This window comes from Balaenoptera physalus (assembly GCF_965194825.1).
Source record: "Balaenoptera physalus genome assembly, chromosome: 16".
Taxonomy (NCBI): Eukaryota; Metazoa; Chordata; class Mammalia; order Artiodactyla; family Balaenopteridae; genus Balaenoptera; species Balaenoptera physalus.
Genome location: NC_138898.1, coordinates 47,789,891 through 47,806,154, shown reverse-complemented (window position 1 = coordinate 47,806,154; position 16,264 = coordinate 47,789,891).

Genomic DNA, 16,264 nt, shown 5'->3' with positions numbered 1-16,264 from the left:
AGTCGTTAGAAATTGGAGACTGCCCTCTTCACAGCGTCCTGGCGTCGTTTAGTCAGACAACAGATTGACGATAATCTGCGAAATAAAACCTAGCTTAGCCCCCCTCATCCTCCCGTGTTAATATTGAGAACGCGGAGTCTTTCCTTCCAAGGACACACTTGTGCCTAGGATCTTCCCAGTCCTGTTTTCAGAACTCAAATTTAATTCCCGGGGAAAATACTGGGTCCAGGAGTTGCCTGTTATTCCCGCGGCATCTGACACATTTGGGAGGAAAAAGTTGGCCCCGAGCTTTTAAATTGTCTTCCGTAGGCCCAGCTGCTGTTTTTAGTGACAGCCAGATATAGGGGTTCAGCTTATGTTTGAGAGAAGCACAGACGAGGAGCAAATTTAAGGAATGATTTTATGAACAGCGTAAAATCTTATGAAAGCGGCAGTCCGCAGCCTCCGCGTCCGGCCTCGGGGCGTGTGGGTGCCCGGGGTGGAGCGCCAGGGCGCACACTGGTGATACCTGGGGCCACCTCTCTGCGGAATCACTCCCGGTGGCAGAGGCGCGCAAGCAGCAGCCTTGCCCATAAATCCTTTTTACTTATTATGCAGGCCCCACGAGGGGAGCGGCCTCCTCTGTAGAGCCTGGACAGAGAGGCTTCGTCCGGACCAACCTCATCCGGGAGAAAGGCAGCTCCAGGGCCACACTCGGGCCAACGACGAGATAAGGCTTCTGGTCGATTCCTCCACACACACCCCCCTTCAAACTTTTTTCTTTAGGAGGATTTTTTGTGTTCCGAATATCCTGGAATTGTAGGTACAGCATGCACTGTGCTAATTGAGGCATTTCAGGCTGAGTCTACTAGAACCAATTCGTGGCTTGTTTCTGCTGTAGCAAGGCAGTTTTATTTTGTTTTTTAATATTCTCTTGGAGTGTTTTGAGACAAAATATTTTCTTTTTTCCCCCATCCTATGACGTCTGTTTACAAGTCGATTTGGTTGTTCGTGATTTCCCCTCTTTCTTGGCGCTGCTTCCAAGTAATCTAGAGAAGCCGAGGAAGGATGGTAATTCCCGCAAGTCGGAGGAACCACACCGAGGACGCTTCTATCCCTTTCTCGGAGGCACGTTCTGCCACCGCACCTGGAGTCCAAGGCACCGGACACTAGGCGGCCGCCCCTGGAGCAATCTGGGGCCTCTCTGGCTGAAGGAAAGCGGGTAGCCTGGGTTTAGCCCGCGGCGTCCCCGCCAGGATTCGTCGCCTGGCTGAACATCCAGCCAGCATCGGTCCTCCTGCCAGGCCCGGGGCACGGCCTGGACGCCCGGCCCTCCAGAGCCCGGTGGTGGTGCTTATTCCTCACGCTCGTGCTCGGCGTCTGTACCGCCCGGTATGCAGTTCCCGAGGGGCTTCTGGGGACATCTCGCCTCTCGAGGCCCTCCTCCGGCTAAACTTTAAGCCCCGCGAGACGATCAGGAAGTGAGAGACCACGCTTCCTCTGCCCTCGAGTGGCCTCTCGGGGTCCCCGCGCAGCCCCGCCGCTCTGCCCTGCAGCACAAGCAGCCGCCGGCCTGGCTCGGGGCAGCCGGGGCGGCGGCAACAACGCGAGGACAGGGGGCCCCTTCCCCCGCGCAGGCCAACGCGGGGCGATCGCCTCCAAACCTGCGCTCCCACTTCTCCCGGAGGAAGGGGTGGCCACGCCCGAGCCTGTCCACGGGCCTTTAAGGAGAAGGGAGTGACAGTGAGGAGTCCCCCAGTAACCTCGAAAGGGCCTAGATCACATTCCCTCACCTCCTCCCCAGTAAATGAAGCTGGGAACCCCGGAGACGGGCCACGCGTTCTTGTCAACCTCGCTGCGCTCTCCCGGGGCTGCAGGCTCCTGCGCGGCTTGAGAGTCCCTCTCTCCTTCTGGACATGCCTGGACCCAGGGGGCGCGGACCCCGCCCCGCCCCGGACGAGGCTGGGGGCCTCGGTTGGGGGAGAGAGGGGACTTGGATGGCTCAACCCTGCCGCCACCTCCCCGCCTTCAGGGAAACCCTCTCAAAGTCCAGGCCCGGGGGGCGGGGGGCGGCGAGGGAGGAAACCCCGCGGGGCCAGGCCTCACTCCCCTTTTTCCCAGGGGTCCCGGGGTCCCAGGGACTCCCTAGGGCCCTGCGGCCGAGAGGCGGAGAGTGAAGAAAGATATCTCCCCTTGCCGGGGACCAGCTCCCGGCCCCTCCGCGCCTTTGCCGGGGAAGAGCCGGCCGCTTGCCCAGCTCTTCGGCTCAGACCCGAGCGGTCCGGAGCGCACACTCCCCTCCCCTCCGCGAGCGAGCCACCCTTCCCCCAACCCCGCCTCGCCCCGCCCCGCCGCGCTCCCCTCCGAGACCCACTAACCTTGCGAAGGCGCGGAGCCGCCTCTCGCCAGACCTCGCCGGGCGCTGCGCGGCAGAGGAGCGCGGCTTTGCGCACAGCCGAGACCCGCTGGCTCCGCGGCGTAGGCCCAGACTCCCCTCCCCCACGCCTTATAATTAATCACACGCGATATTAAATTATCAAGCCGCTCATTAACAATCGTGCGAGTTACTGGGACTCAGCACGCCTCCGCGAGTTTCGACAGCCCAGACCAGTTCGCGGGGTCGGAGTGTGTCTGGGTTTGGGGGACGAGGGGGAGTGTCGAACCACTCGAGAAATACTACGAGCCCCACGCGGGCTGTCGGGGCCTCTTGCCTGGAAAAAGGTTTGGAAAAGCGCGGGCTGGGCTTCTGAGTTTGGTCTAGGGTTTGTTAAAAGCCCAGACGCATTCCTCCCAGGCCCCTTTCACGAAGATCTGGATTTTGATCACGACAATTAAGACAGCCAGCGGCGTATCAATCAACAGCATCTTAATTTGCAGTTTTTCCGGAGGGTGAATTTGACCTGAATTTGTGTATCTTCATTACCTACTTTGGACGGTATGAAATTAATGCGTTTGAAATACAGATGAAATCGTGTCACTGAAGTCATTTCAAAGAACAACTTTTTCCCAACTCAAACGGGGCTCTCTTGCCTTTTGCATACTACAGATGCGAAGAGAGGGAAATAAAGGATTGTTTTTATTAAATCCTTAATTTGAGGTTTTCTTTTTAAAAATAATCCATGTTTTTCACTCTAAAGTTTCTACAAACTGGTTTTATTTTCTAGTTTTCCTCCCCTTTCCCTATTTCTAGTAGATGGATGTTTTAAAAGAATAAACCAATTAAATGAGAGTTCATATGATTTGATTCCATACAATGAAGAAAAAAAGTGCTCATTAAAAGTTGTCCTAGTGGCACAAAAGAGGGTAATTAGTTCTTAGTGTTCAGGATCTAACACACCAGGAGAATAATAAACAAAAGAGCAATAAAACAATAAACAAAAAAATAAACACCCCCCTCTAGAGGGGGTGATGTAGGTAAGACTCTGTCAACCAACATTCTTTAAATATCCAGTTTGAAATTAGTCTTGAAAGAAATGTAATTCCCAAATGAAGTCCTTCCCCACGTTAGCATAAGCTAAAGCAAGTGTGTATCAAGAGAAGGCCAGCTCCTGTAGGAAATGGCTGTGAATTTAGTTAAGTTGGCAAAGTTTTCTAAACAAATCTTAGATAAATGAAATTACTTCCCTTTTAAAAATACAAAAACAAATGTCAAACCCAGGGCACGGTCAAAATCCTTAGCAGGTAAATTGCGTTTCACCTTTTCCACCAGAAAGTGTGATCAATTTAGTAAGCAAATAAGTACATACATCTTGACCCTGTGGTCAAGATGCTTTACCACAGAATAGTATCAATATTATTAAATGTGTCCAAGACCTTTTTTGAGATATTTTCTCTCCTATTAATATGTTGTCTGCATTTTTCTACCCTACCAACACAAAGAGATAGGTATCAAAAACTCAACACACACATACACACACACTGCTAGGTGAAATACATAAATCCTAAAGAAGCTAGAAAAGGGGAAAAAATACCATAATATGGTGTGATTTCTTTAAAATAAACCAACAGAGGAAAAAACTGTCTTGACTACCTTTATCCAGGCAGTTCATGCCTACCTATGTTCTGCAATAATAGGGACAATTGTTGTACAGACTGAGAGATGGCTTTCTGCCCCAGGAGCTCTGTCTAGTTAGAGTGGGCCATTGGCAACTGCCTGCTGAAAATCAAATCTGAAGATTTGATTTTAAAACTGGAGACTTCAGTATAACCTGAAATGATCCCAACAGCGTGGACTGGTGGCCTGGCCAATTGACTACTTCTGAAATGCAGAAGGACGATCAAGAGTACATGGGAGCTTGCAAAAAAAAGAAAAATTAAAACACAAACGTTTTCTTGAATGGACCCACCAGAAATAAGAAAAATGAATTCCTTCCATTCATTTGACTATTTTTCTTCATGAAACTGCTTTTGCAGACATCGTCCCATTTGACTCTTTCAGGAATGCTGGAGGTGCGATTGCCTGGATGAGACCGGTTCATGCCCAATGCCACCCATTGTCCAGCTTCTGTGCATCCCCCAAGTTCTTCAATCCGAATCATGCAGGGCAGTTGAACAGTTTCCTGCTGAGCAGAGTAGTGGATTGTTATATCCCCGTAATAAGTCTTGAAATCAGTCTTACTTCTCCAACTTTCTTTTTTAGAGTTATTTGGGCTATTCTAGGTCCTTTGCATTACCATATGAATTTTAGACTCAGCTTGTCAATTTCTACAAAAAAAAAAACCTATTGGGATTGTGATTGGGATTCCACTGACTCTATAGATCAATTTGGGGAGAATTGACATCTTAACAACGTTGAGCTTCCTGACCCATATTTCTCTTCATTTATTTAGATCTTCTTTAATGTCTCTCAGCAATATACACAGTCTTCAGTGTATAGAACTTTCACATCTTTTGTCAGATATTTCCCTAAGTATTTCATATTTTTATTATAAAAGGTATTTTTTTTTAAATTTCGATTTCCTATTGTTTGTTGCTGGCATATAAAAATACAGTCGTTTTTGTATATTGATCTTTTATCCTACAGCTTTAATAAAGCTCACTTATTAGTTCTCCACAAGGCAGTAGAAACCAGAGGTCAGACACAGCCTTAGCCAGATGAGAGGACATTTGTCATGTAGATAACCATGGGTGGATCTCTATTTCTCTGTCTGCTGTAGGACCTTGAACAGGAGAATCAACCTCTCTAAGCCTCAGGATAATAATGCTTAACTTGCCACACTATCTTAGGATTGATGGTCTCATGTGTGTTAAAGGGCACACATTCAGTGCCTGCCTCAGGTTCTAGGCTCTTTATGGAAACTCCTTTCGTGCCCCCAAATCCTAAGCACCCTTTAGGCCCAGAGTAAGTGCTCAAAAAGTCCTTACTTATTCACCTATCAGGAAGTACTTTCCATTAAGGGGCCAAAGGCTAGGTTCTTAGCTAACGTATATGCTGTTTCTAAACATAGCAGAGTCTGTCAGAGTCCATTTCCCCTTGGTTCAGCTTGGAAGATACCTTCATGGTTTCTCTCCAGCCAAAGACATCCTGCATCTCTCTGCCTGAGGGCGTTCTCTGGTCCATGGAAGATTGGAAACACTAGGCAGCTAACATCCCAGGGGCAACTCTCCATCCTGCCATCAGGATGATTTCGTTCTATTCTATACAGTCCCTTAGAGGCGTCATTGAATTGAGCCACACTTGCCCACAGTGATAACATGCTGATTAAAGTACCTGTATCTGCCTCCTTCCCTCCCCTGTGTCACATCCTCTCTTTCTCAACCACTTCCTGGGGTCACCTCCTAAATAAACTACTTGTGCCCCCAAACCTTGTCTTGAGATCTGCTTTTGGGAATGGAACCAAGACAGGTCATTTGACAAATGATGAAGCTAGCTAGAAGCAGAACTAGAGTTAGAACCCAGGTCTTCTGGCTCTAGAGTACATCCTCTAGTTCTACTGGATATAGAGTAATACACTTGAAACAGTGATGACCCGATGTCAAGCAGTGTATACCTGGACACCGACAGAGCAGCACTGACTCCGCCATGCCTGTCTCCTAAGGCTGGTATTACCAAGTATGGGTCTGATTGTGTGTGGTTTCAAGCAGCAATATAAACAGCTAACGATTGAAGGAAGGGTTCAGGTTCAGGTCACTGAAGCCGAGGAGGGAAATTTTCTCTAAGATAATGGAATAGTAGTGGTATGGGGTATTAAAAAATCTAATGAAAACTGGGGAGAGGGGGCTTAAAGAGGTGGAGCACATCTGGACGTATGACTTAATGATACAAGTTTTTTTTTTTTTTTAATTTATTTAATTTATTTATTTATTTTATTTTTGGCTGTGTTAGGTCTTCGTTTCTGTGCGAAGGCTTTCTCTAGTTGCGGCAAGTGGGGGCCACTCTTCATCGCGGTGCGTGGGCCTCTCACTACCGCAGCCTCTCTTGTTGCGGAGCACAGGCTCCAGACGCGCAGGCTCAGTAATTGTGGCTCACGGGCCCAGTTGCTCCGCAGCATGTGGGATCTTCCCAGACCAGGGCTCGAACCCGCGTCCCCTGCATTGGCAGGCAGACTCTCAACCACTGCGCCACCAGGGAAGCCCCAATGATACAAGTTTTTAAAAGCCCAGAGGTAGGGACTTCCTTGGTGGCGCAGTGGTTGAGAATCCGCCTGCCAATGCAGGGGACACGGGTTCGAGCCCTGGTCCGGGAATATCCCACATGCTGTGGAGCAACTAAGCCCGTGTGCCACAACTACTGAGCCCGCAAGCCACAACTACTGAAGCCCACGTGCCTAGAGCCCATGCTCCACAACAAGAGAAGCCACTGCAATGAGAAGCCTGCGCACCGCAACAAAGAGTAGCCAGCCCCCGCTCGCCACAACTAGAGAAAGCCCACACGCAGCAACGAAGACCCAACGCAGCCAAAAATTAATTAAGTAATTATTTTTAAAAAGTTAAAAAAAAAAAAAGTAGAGCTACCATATGATCCAGCAATCCCACTCCTGGGCATATATCTGGAAACGACAAAAACTCTAATTCAAAAAGATACATGCATTCCAATGTTCACAGAAGCACTATTTACAGTAGCCAAGACATGGAAGCACCCTAAATGTCCATTGACAGATGAATGCATAAAGAAGATGTGATACATATACACAATGGAATATTACTTAGCCATAAAAAAGAATGAAAGAATGCCATTTGCAGCAGCACGGATGGACCTAGAGATTATCATACTAAGTGAAGTAAGTCTGACAGAGAAAGACAAATATCATATGATATCACTTATATGTGGAATCTAAAAAAATGATACAGATAAGTTTATTTACAAAGCAAAATAGACTCACAGACATAGAAAACAATCTTATGGTTATCAAAGGGTAATGGGGGGGAAGGGAGGGATTAATTAGGAGTTTGGGATCAACAGATACACACTACTATATATAAAATAAACAACAAGGACCTACTGTATAGCACAGGAAACTATATTTAATATCTTGCAATAACCTATAATAGAAAAGAATCTGATAAAGAATAGATATATATTTATATGTATAACTGAATATAAGGTGTACTTTGCTGTACGCCTGAAACTAATACAGCATTATAAATCAACTATACTTCAATAAAAAAAAATGTAGAGATATTCATATACATATAGACATAGACAAATATATGTGCTCAGAATCACTCAGAAAAGTTACATAAGAAAATGGTAACTGGTTGTGCACCAGAAAAAGAAGCTGGAAGCTGGTGGCAGTGATTAGAGGGATATTTTTACTGTATATCTTTTCCACAGAATTTTGCATGATGTATTGCTTTATAAATAAATAATGAAATATATGAGAGCTTTCTCGGCAGCCAGCTACTGTAGAAAGAAGCAAGACCATTGAATCATGCAGGACCATGTGGACAGAGGTCTAGCCAATTGCTTTACCAAGGCCCAGATATAAGGGTGAAGCCCCCATGGACATTTTTCCGGCCTCAGCTGAGCTCCTGGTTGAATGCAGGCTAATATGTAATCCAGGTCACCTGGCTGAGCCCATCCAGCCCATAGGTTCATGAGAAACAGTAAATCATTTTTGTTTGAAGACACTGAAATACAAGCACAGGCACACACAGACACACACACACACAGGAAAATAGAAAGGAAAGAAATATATGAGAGAAAAAAAGAGAAAGAAATATTAAATGCAGAAGGATGATTTTTCCCAAGCAGAATTCCGAGGTAAGTAGGAGACACATTTTGGGTCACTCCCGTTGCTGCTAACTGCTAGCAAGTAGTTCACTGTGGACCCAATCCAGTCCCGGGTGAGGCTATCCTACAGTAGAGATCCAGGGATGCAGTAGAAAGCACATAGATTTAAATCCTCAACAAGTTCCTTAACCACAAGCCTCAGTGAAACTGTGGTAATAATATACATTTTACAGAGCTCTTGTGAGGCTTGAAGATGACTCCCACAGATGATTCTATGGCTGAAAGACAGTGGGTATATAATAATCACTGACTTCTTCAACAAGTACCATTCTGCCTCAGCTGTATCAGTTATCTAATGCTGCATAACGAATCAGTCCAAACTTAGTGACTTAAAATTAAAAGGACCATTTATTATCTCATGGTTCTGTGGGTCAGAATTCAAGAGCAGCTTGGCCAGCCCGTTCTCTCTGGAGGTCTCTCACGAGGTTGCAGTCACATGTTGGCTAGAGCTGCAGTCATCAGGAGTGGGGACAGGGCTGGAGGATACATTTCCACTCCCTCACATGGTGGGAAGGTGACACTGGCAGTTCGAGGAAGGCCCCAGTTACCCTCCAGTGGCCCTTCTTCAGGACAGCTTGGGCTTTCTCACAATATAGTGACTGGTTTACCTCACAGTGAGCCATCTTTGGATGTCACACACCATCACACACATTAACCCTGATTCAATGGTAAGGGACTGCACATGAGCATGAATTCCTGATGGAAAGGAACACGGGGGGCTGTCATGGGCTGAGTTGTGTCCCCCAAAACTCATATGTTGAAGCCTTAATCCCCGGTACCTCAGAATGTGACTGTATTTGGAGACAGGCCCTTTAAAGAGGTGATTGAGGTAAAATGAGATCACTAGGATGGGTGGGGCTAATCCAAAATGACGGGTGTCCTTATAAAAAAAGAGATTGGAACACAGACGTGCACAGAGGGAAAACCATGCAAAGACACAGGGAGACCGTGGCGTGTCTGCAAGCCAAGGAGACAGGTTTCAGAAGAAACCAGCCCTGCCTAAACCTTTATCTCTTCTAGGCTCCAGAACTGTGAGAAAAGAAATTTCTGTTCTTTAAGCCATCCAGTCTGTGGAACTTTGTTATGAGAGCTGGAGCAGCTAATACAGGGGCCACCATAGAAGTCAGCTTCCACACTGACCATCCTAACATACCGAGAAAATAATGTCTTCTTCAGACACAAGGCTGTATCGTGTAATTGTATTCATTTAAGATTTCCAGAATAGGCAAATCCACAGGGACAGAAAGTAGATTGGTGGTAGCCAGGGACCGGGGGTGCCCATAGGAACGGAGAGTGACTGCTAATGGGTAGAGAGTTTCTTTGGGGGGTGATAAAATGTTCTAGAATTAGATAGTTGTGATGGTTGCACAACTTTGTGGATATACTAAAAACCACGGAACTGTACCATTTAAAAGGGTGAATTTTATGAACTGTGAACTACACCTCAAGTTTCTTGGTTTCTTTGGGTTTCTTTTTATTTTTATTTTTTATTACTATTTTTTTATTGAAGTATAGTTGATTTACAATGTGCCAGTCTCTGTTGTACAGCAAAGTGACTCAGTTATACACCTATATACATTCTTTTTTTATATTCTTTTCCATTATGGTTTATCACAGGATATTGAATATAGTTCCTTGTGCTAATATACCTTAATTTTTTTTAATGGCTACATTGTCCCATCAGCCAGTATTTTGGAGTGGTCCTCTGGGCTGGGTTCTAGCCCCAGAGCTGGGCTGAAGAACGCCAAAGAAATAGATGCCAGTCTTTCTCTCTGTGGAAGACTTACAGTTGAGTTGTGGTAACGAACCATGGCTTTAAAATACTCACGGTGCGTTATTTAAATAGCTGAAAAGATTCCAATTGAGTCCAACCCGAAAAAGTCCACCCTGGGGAGAAGTGGTGTCTGTCAAACCTCCACAGACCCATTCCAACTTCTGCTCCAGCTACAGTGGCCCACCCTGGACAGGACACGGCCTCTCGTCCCTAAGTTTCCCTGCGCCAACAAACACTTGTCATGGTGAGAAGCTGGAGAAGATGGAGGGTGAGAGTTTGGGCTCTGTGTTGTCTGGTGGGGGTTATAACACCACACCTGCTCCTGTGAGCTGTATGGCCTTGGCTGGACTGCTTAACCTTGATGTGCCCCAAACTCCTCATCTGGAAAATGGGGATAATACATGTAAAGAGCTAGGAAGAGCCTCCATTAATATGAACTATTTGATGCTATTTATTGATGCATGTGCACACGCACACCCCCAATAACAAAATGAACCTGTTGCCATTCCCCTTCGGTTACATTGAAAAGTCCTAGGAAATTAGGAGCGTTCCTTGTCCTCAGGGAGATGTGGGAACCACTTGCTCAATGAATGTTTCCTACGGCCAGGCCTGTGCTAAGAGCTTCTCAAATGTTACCTCCTTCATACCTCACAATAACTCCATAAATAAAAATTTGTTACTCTGAGTTTAGAAATGAGCAAAATGAAGCATTTAAGATGTTAAGAAATGTGCTCAGAGCCACACAGCTGGTATAAGGCAGAGTTGGGATTTGAATTCAGGTCTTCTGATTCCCAAGCATGTGGTCTTTGGACAACGTGGTGCTGGGCACTCCCTTCCGTGGCCTGGATTTCTACTCCTGAGGGGTGATGGGCTGGGATCCTTCCTACATCCACGTTGGACACAAAGGAAGGAAACTGAATCTTGGGTTGAGGTTCCCAGCTGAATGTCACCTGCTGAGTCGTCAGCCATGAGTTCAGGTGACTGGACCCCTGTGAGTGGGCTTGTGAGTGCAGAGCCAGCAGGGTTGATAAAGATGGAGAGGAAGCTTGGGAAATGGCTTTGAGAGCTAAAGAGATAGAGACAAATAGTCCGAAGCAGAACGTGGGCCTTTACCTCTGATGACTCTCCCCATCTCCCAAAGGGATATTCTTCTTGCCTTCTAAAAAGTGACACCAGCTTATATTTATTGAGGGCTAACTCTACCAGACACGATTCTACGTGCATCACACAGACTACCACATTTAATCCTCTCAACAAGCCTAAGAGGAAGATACTATTACTATCACCATTTTGCAGATGAGGAATTTGAGGCACAGCAAGGTTAAGTAATCTGCCCAAGGTCACACAGCTTGCAAAGGGAGGTGGTAGTATACCACACAGAGGGGGACCTGAGCCTGAATCCTCAGCCTCTGTATTCTACCTCTTCTCTAGGACACATGGCAAGTGTTTATTGACTCCAGGAGGGTGTTCTGTGTGGCGGTCACCATCCAGGTACCCCAGGGATGACTGAAGCCAAATTTCTACAAAGACACATGCCGTGGATAATTGCAGACGATGTGAAAAGTAGAAGTTCCACATCCGGTGCCCTGTCACCTGATAAACACAAACACACAGCCATCAAATTCAATGGTATTTATTATGCAAAACCCTTTGGTTTCAACCTGCCTGCGAGTTTTAAGAGCGGGTCTAGAGCATCCCTTTGTTTCCAATCCTTGTAGTTAGGAGTACTCGTTGAACCCTGATGAGAAGTTCATGCAAGTGGCAAACAATTATGAAATCCACCAAATGATTTTTGAGGAAAATCTCAGCATTCAAAGATTGTTCACACGTGACGTCAACACCTACAGGGATGCAGGGTTGCTGCTCCTGCACCCAGGTATCTGGGGCATCCCTGGCCAGGCGGTACCAAGCCACCACCCAGTCCTGCAGGGAGAAGAGTATAGGATTTGGTGCTCTAAGTCTATCGCCTCTGAGGATTCCATTCAATAATGGGAGAATCCTGGAGACCTCACGGAAGCACAAGTTCAAGGGCTTCAGGGAAATCATGGGCACATGCAAGCTGTGGGGCAGAGCGAGCCCACCTCCTTTAAGAACCGAGTCTCTAGTAGAGCCATTCAATGACTCTGTTATTCTATTTTTCAGCTGTTATTTAGCTTTCATATATCTCGCATATTTTAGAGATCCACACATTAACTGTTGGTTTACATGATATGAAGTCATATGAGGAAATCTATGTTTTCACTTTATTTATTGGAATTTGCATCCTATTCTTATTGTTTTAAATTAGCTATTACAAATGCCTTAGAGCAAAATGCTCTTCTTAACCTCTTGCCCTCCTGCATTAGTCAGGTTTCTCCAGAGAAACAGAAACAGTATGATAGATAGATAGATAGATAGATAGATAGATAGATAGATAGATAGATATACAGACATACCTCATTGTTCTGTGCTTCACTTTATTGCACTTCACAGATACTGCGTTTTTTGCAAATTGAAGTTTTGTGGCAACCCTGCCCCGAGCAAGTCCATCGGTGCCATTTTTCCAACAGTACTTGCTCACTTCATGTCTCTGTGTCACATTTTGTTAATTCTCTCCATATTTCAAACTTTTAAATTATTATATTTGTTATGGTGATCTGTGATCAGTTTTCTTTCATGTTGCTATTGCAACAAATTATGACGCGCTGAAGGCTCAGATGAGGGTTAGCACTCTTTTTGGCAATAAGATATTTTTAATTAAGTTATGTACTTTTTTTAGACATAATGCTATTGCACACTTGATAGACTACAGTACAGTGTAAACATAACTTTTATATTCACTGGGAAACCAGAAAATTTGCGTGACTCGCCTTACTGCAATATTTGCTTTATTAAGGTTGTCTGGAACGGAGCCCATAATATCTCCAAGGTACACCTAAATCTATATCTGGACAGAGAGAGAGAGAGATTGATTTATTATAAGGAATTGGCCTATGCAGTTGTGGGGACCAGCAAGAGCCAAGTCCATTGGGCAGGCCTGCAGGCTGGACATTTCAGTGAGAGACAATGCTGCTGTCTTGAGTCTGAACACCGGCAGTTTGGAGGCAGAATTCCTTTTTCTTCTGGGGACTTCAGTCTTTTCTCTGAAGACCTTCAACTGATTTGATGAGGCCCACCCACATTATAGAGAGCAATCTGCTTTACTCAAACTCTAGTGATTGAAATCGAAAAAATACCTTCACAGCAACTTCTAGACTGGTATGTGACCAAACAACCGGGCACCATGCCCTAAGCAAGTTGACACGTAAAATGAACAATCACACCTCTCCTCTTGATCACTATTACCTCCCACCAATGATGGCATCTCACCTTCTAGCTCCTACTTTCCACTTCCTGGTGACTTATGACCTCCTCCTCTCCCCCACCATGCTTAACCATCTTTCTACGTTATCTCTAGAGCTTCACTGTTCAACACAGGAGTCACTAGATACATGTCCTCTACAATTTTAATTTTAACAAGTTAAAATAAAATGAAATTTAAAATTCAATTCCAGGGTTGCGGTAGCTACATTAAAGTGCTCAACAGTCACATGTGGCTGGTGGCTACCATATTGGACAGCACAGAGTAGAACATTTCCATCATTGCTGAAGGTTCCAGTGGACAGAGGTGCTCTAGACGTTTCTTCACTGTAGCTTTGCCTTTGCTATCTAGGCCTCTCTCCTCAGACATTGACTCTGAATCTCAGAGTTCCAGGTTTGCAGTCTCCTTGACCATCTGGATAGTCATATATGTCCTCACTGAGAATGTTGCAAAAAGATAGTTTGATGCATTTGTGTAATTCTTGCATGGAATGCTTGTGTATTGCTCAGGATAAGTAATGCTAGCCGCTGAAACAAACAACGCCAAAAGATCAGTGACTCAACACAATAAAGGTTTATAGCTTGCCCAGGTTACAGTCTTGTACTCTTTACAGCCATTCGCTCTTCTTCCAGGGCCTCAGAGTTCTCCACTGGGTCCTCTGCATCCAACTGGCCACCTAATGAAAAGTGGGGAAGAGTGGGGAAGACAGTACAGGATGTTCAGGGGCCAGGTCTGGAAGTGGCTGCATCATTTCTGCTCACATTTTATTGCCCAGCCTGGGTCAAACAGACCCATCTCACTGCTAAAAATGTAGTCTTTCCAAGGGCCAAGGAGGAAAATTAACAGAATGGTGAACACAAAATGCTGTATCACAGCATGTAGAACAAAAGCATTCCTAGGTCAAGGAATACTATTTCCCCAAACAATGAACTATGTATATGTAAAAACCCTTCTGGGTCACACAGTATATATGTTTACACGTCTCATACAAGGAAAATTAAAAATATCAGTAACTATCAAATGATGAGTTTCAAGGCCATATAGAATGGTGGCTAAGAAAGGACGGACTTGGGAATTGGAAAAAGTCTGTTTGAATTCCAACACTACCACTAACTGGCCAAGAACACACTGGCAGTGTGATCTTAGGCCAGTTGCTTAAACTTGCAGGGCCCTCAGAGGACTCTCATGGGGTTTAAATGAGGCAGTAAATGCTTACACTAGTGTAGACGCTCAGTGGCAGGTGGGGCTACATACACATATACATGGGATGTCACGGCCTTTCCCCCACATCCTACTTTTGAGTCAGCTCTACCTACAAACCGCGTAGTAATTGCAAAATGAAATACTTTCCCGTGTTCGTGTCTGTTATAGGTTGAATTGTGTAGCCCCCGCAAATTCCCCCAATTCACATGTTGAAGTCCTAACTCCCAGTACCTCAGAGTGTGACCTTCTTTGGAAGCAGGGTCATTGCAGATCTAATTAGTTAAGATGAGGTCATACTGGAGGAAGGTGGACCCCTAATCCAATACGACTGGTGTCCTTATAAAAGGGGAAATTTGGAGACATACATGCACACAGGGGGAATGCCATGTGAAGATAAAGGCAGGGATTGAGTGAGGCATCTACAAAGCCAAGGAATGCAAAAGATGGCCAGCAAGCCACCAGAAGCTAGAGGAGAGGCATGCAATAGATTCTCCCTCACTGCTCTCAGAAGGAACCAATCCTGCCAACACCTTGATCTCAGACTTTTGACCTCCAGAGCTATGAGACAATAAATTTCTGTTGTTTAAGCCACCCGGTTTGTGGTACTCTATCATGGCAGCCCTAGGAAACTAATATAATATCCAAGCAGTTATTGACTCATATACAGACAATTTAATTTTTAAATTGCAAGGTGTTCACATTTTTGTAAAATGCTAATTTCAACATATTTCCAAAATCAATTTTCCATCCATTAATTCAACTGCTTTAGAGCTACAAAAACAGCAACTTCATAGGGGTCACCCTAAGATCCATATGACTACCGGGATGAAACATTGGCTTTTCTTGGTGTTTCCTTAATGTGGCTATTAGGGACCTATCTTTGGAACCAGGCTCATTAATGTTACACAAATGACTGGTTGTATGACCTTAGCCAAGTCCCTTGTCTGCCCTGAACCCTTTTTCTCCTCTAAAAAATAAGGGAGTGAGGCTACATTCCTTAACTAACTTTCAGCTAAGACATTCTTTGGCTTAAAAGAAACCTTGCCCATCTAGGAAGACTTGATGGCCTGTGGTCCAGGTGAGCTGAAAGCAGAGCTGCTTACAGAAATCAGCTCTGCTAATATAAGGGGATTTAAGAACAATGTTAAAGGAGAGTGCACCAGCAAATTAAGTATTCAAAGTGAAGAACTCTGAATTTATTAAAAGTCTGTCACCATTGAGAATGCATAATTTTAGCATAAATACTCTAGAAATATTCATTTAATTTGCTAGGTGTTACTGTTAATAAATGGATCCTGCATCTAGATTTGCCATATGTCATTAATAAATCAACCAAAGAATGCAGATTATAATTATTTTGAATTATCTATTTACTGTGTAATTATATTTAATTTTAGACTCTCCTAAAATGGCTGAATAAAAATTTGGGATGCTAAATGACTGCCTCGTCTGCTTACTCTGTGTATTTGCTGAAAATAATTAGTTATATTAATTGGGGATTTTTTTCCTTAAAAAACTAATATGAGTAGGGATGGTCCTAAATAAAATATCACCATACATGCATTTTTTTGGCCAGGGTTGTAGTAAAATATTGTTTGCACTAAAATCAGTAAGCAAACCTTTGCTCACTACCACGGGATCAACTTGGTATAATGTGATATAACAACTAAATAAAAGTAACATCAGTACTACCCTTAGATTCAGGCAAGAGGCCCTACCTGGGCTTCTATATGTT